Below are 4,167 nucleotides of genomic sequence, written 5' to 3' on the forward strand. Positions count from 1 at the left end.
GGTGTCCATATGTGCACTTGGCACCAGGACACCCTAGGCCGCAGTTCCATGATCGACTTTGTAGTTGTGTCATCGGATTTGCGGCCTCATGTTATGGACACTCGGGTGAAGAGAGGGGCGGAGCTTTCTACCGATCACCACCTGGTGGTGAGTTGGCTGCGATGGTGGGGGAGGATGCCGGACAGACCTGGGAGGCCCAAACGCATTGTGAGGGTCTGCTGGGAACGTCTGGCAGAGTCTCCTGTCAGACAAAGTTTCAATTCCCACCTCCGGAAGAACTTTGAACATGTCACGAGGGAGGTGCTGGACATTGAGTCCGAGTGGACCATGTTCCGCACCTCTATTGTCGAGGCGGCAGATCGGAGCTGTGGCCGCAAGGTAGTTGGTGCCTGTCGGGGCGGCAATCCTAAAACCCCCTGGTGCACACCAGCGGTGAGGGATGCCGTCAAGCTGAAGAAGGAGTCCTATCGGGTCCTTTTGACTCATAGGACTCCGGAGGCAGTGGACAGGTACCGACAGGCCAAGCGGTGTGCAGCTTCAGCGGTCGCGGAGGCAAAAACTCGGACATGGGAAGAGTTCGGGGAAGCTATGGAAAACGACTTCCGGACGGCTTCGAAGCGATTCTGGACCACCGTCCGCCGCCTCAGGAAGGGGAAGCAGTGCACTATCAACACCGTGTATGGTGCGGATGGTGTTCTGCTGACCTCGACTGCGGATGTTGTGGACAGGTGGAAGGAATACTTCGAAGACCTCCTCAATCCCACCAACACGTCTTCCTATGAGGAAGCAGTGCCTGGGGAATCTGTGGTGGACTCTCCTATTTCTGGGGCTGAGGTCGCTGAGGTAGTTAAAAAGCTCCTCGGTGGCAAGGCCCCAGGGGTGGACGAGATCCGCCCGGAGTTCCTTAAGGCTCTGGATGCTGTGGGGCTGTCTTGGTTGACAAGACTTTGCAGCATCGCGTGGACATCGGGGGCGGTACCTCTGGATTGGCAGACCGGGGTGGTGGTTCCTCTCTTCAAAAAGGGGGACCGGAGGGTGTGTTCCAACTATCGTGGGATCACACTCCTCAGCCTTCCCGGTAAGGTTTATTCAGGTGTACTGGAGAGGAGGCTACGTCGGATAGTCGAACCTCGGATTCAGGAGGAACAGTGTGGTTTTCGTCCTGGTCGTGGAACTGTGGACCAGCTCTATACTCTCGGCAGGGTTCTTGAGGGTGCATGGGAGTTTGCCCAACCAGTCTACATGTGCTTTGTGGACTTGGAGAAGGCATTCGACCGTGTCCCTCGGGAAGTCCTGTGGGGAGTGCTCAGAGAGTATGGGGTATCGGACTGTCTTATTGTGGCGGTCCGTTCCCTGTACGATCAGTGCCAGAGCTTGGTCCGCATTGCCGGCAGTAAGTCGAATACATTTCCAGTGAGGGTTGGACTCCGCCAAGGCTGTCCTTTGTCACCGATTCTGTTCATAACTTTTATGGACAGAATTTCTAGGCGCAGTCAAGGCGTTGAGGGGTTCCGGTTTGGTAACCGCAGGATTAGGTCTCTGCTTTTTGCAGATGATGTGGTCCTGATGGCTTCATCTGACCGGGGTCTTCAGCTCTCGCTGGATCGGTTCGCAGCCGAGTGTGAAGCGACCGGAATGAGAATCAGCACCTCCAAGTCCGAGTCCATGGTTCTCGCCCGGAAAAGGGTGGAGTGCCATCACCGGGTTGGGGAGGAGACCCTGCCCCAAGTGGAGGAGTTCAAGTACCTAGGAGTCTTGTTCACGAGTGAGGGAAGAGTGGATCGTGAGATCAACAGGCGGATCGGTGCGGCGTCTTCAGTAATGCGGACGTTATACCGGTCCGTTGTGGTGAAGAAGGAGCTGAGCCGGAAGGCAAAGCTCTCAATTTACCGGTCGATCTACGTTCCCATCCTCACCTATGGTCATGAGCTTTGGGTCATGACCGAAAGGATAAGATCACGGGTACAAGCGGCCGAAATGAGTTTCCTCCGCCGTGTGGCGGGTCTCTCCCTTAGAGATAGGGTGAGAAGCTCTGCCATCCGGGAGGAACTCAAAGTAAAGCCGCTGCTCCTTCACATCGAGAGGAGCCAGATGAGGTGGTTCGGGCATCTGGTCAGGATGCCACCCGAACGCCTCCCTAGGGAGGTGTTTAGGGCACGTCCAACCGGTAGGAGGCCACGGGGAAGACCCAGGACACGTTGGGAAGACTATGTCTCCCGGCTGGCCTGGGAACGCCTCGGGATCCCCCGGGAAGAGCTAGACGAAGTGGCTGGGGAGAGGGAAGTCTGGGTTTCCCTGCTTAGGCTGTTGCCCCCGCGACCCGACCTCGGATAAGCGGAAGATGATGGATGGATGGATGGATGGAATTAAATTTGGCTCAATTGAGGAGAGACGTCTGGACTGTGCTCTTTGTACAGTCTCACAGCGCTCTGACGAAAGATTGCACGCCTCCTCCTTTATTTGGGCTTTCCCTGGTTACATGGCAACAGCTGTTTCTAAGGGACGGGGTCATAAACAGCCATCGTCTCTGATTAAAACAGTTCAAAGAAAGGGTTGTAAAACAGTTCAAAGAAAAGGTCGTAAACAGTTCACAGATAAGGACGTATAATCGTTCAGAGAAGAGGTCCCTGCAGGGGAGTCGGGTCCTGCTTCCTATTCGCTATGTAGATCTTGGGTCAAGACAAGATCTTTCTGTTAATTACAATACATCAAAGAAACAGAACACCTTCATGTCGCTTCCCATCCTACACAGTGGAGTTTTACAAGCCTTCTTCTTGGTGGGATCAAAGACAGCTTGTGTCCTCTCGCCGGGAACACAAAGTTTTGTGATAACTTAGATACAATCATTCTGACATAGGGGTCCCCAAACTTTTTGACTCGGGGGGCCTCCAACCTCCAAGGACAAAGCTACGAACTATGGGAGACTGGGCTATCTGCTCCGCCGCTCCCAGTCTGTGGAATGCTCTCACTGACCACCTGAGGTCACCACAGACGGTGGATGCGTTTAAAAAAGGCTTAAAAACCCTTCTTTTAAAAAAAGCTTTTTTATAGATATATGCATAGACATATAACTATTAGGCTGTTCTAGTTTTTATTTTTATTATTTTTATTATCTTTTTATTATTATTATTATTTATTTTATTTTATTTATTTATTTATTTATTTTTCAAACAAAATCTATAATTATTATTATTATTAAAACAATTTTGTTGTCCCAACTGAGAGGAATATTTTGAAGGTGGAATGGTCAAAAACGGTTGAAAAATGTGAACTGTTTACAACCTTTTCTTTAGAACTGTTTTGAAAGCAAAGGCGATGGCTGTTTACGACCCCCTGTCCCTTAGAACCAGCTGTTGCCGTGTAATCAGGTAAAGTCAAAATAAAAGAGGTTGCGTACAATCTTTCACCAGAGCGTGTTGAGACACTGTCCAAGAGTACAGTGTCCAGGCGTCTCTAATCAATTTGAGCCAAATTTAATTCTGTCTCTGTTTATTCCTTGCTTCTTGTCTTGTTAAATAGATGTAATCAGTTTTTGAACCTGACCCATTGTATAACAATCAAAACGTTCATTCATTTGAATGGGAATTTCCAGGAAACATGGAAATTTCGGGAAACCTGTGAATTTTTAGAAAATATTGATATCAGCACAATTGTCGTGGAAGATATAAATGGATTAGTGTTGGGATTGTTGGAATCGGTCGGTTGGTTCCTGGAATTTCGAGAAAAACGGGAATTTGTACACATTTTTGCTGTCCCAACTGAGAGGAATGTTTTGAAGGTGGAATGGTCAAAAATGTCACACCGCGGTGAGGGAAGTCTTGTCTTGGTTTTTCTGTCTTGTGATTTACGTGTTTTATTCTGAAAAGCTACCCTCTTGTTTCAGACCACGGGCCCTTCCTCTTGTGTCACCAGTCTGACGTCATCCCTGATTGTTTCCACCTGTTCCCCATCACTCCCACATCCTATTTAACCTCACTTCTCCGTTTATCCTTTGCCAGATCGTCTCGTCTATCGTGCCTTTCTAGCGTCCATGTCCATGTCCTTGATTAGGTCCTTGTCTTGCTGCTGTTTTCCTAGTTACCCTAGTTTTTGCTGTAATTTTGAGTTGACTTTTTCCTCCTTCGAGCGTCCTTGGTTATCCTTCGTCTTCCTTATTGGGGAGTTTTT

Source organism: Nerophis ophidion, linkage group LG16, assembly GCF_033978795.1.
Source record: "Nerophis ophidion isolate RoL-2023_Sa linkage group LG16, RoL_Noph_v1.0, whole genome shotgun sequence".
In the NCBI taxonomy this organism is placed as follows: domain Eukaryota; kingdom Metazoa; phylum Chordata; class Actinopteri; order Syngnathiformes; family Syngnathidae; genus Nerophis; species Nerophis ophidion.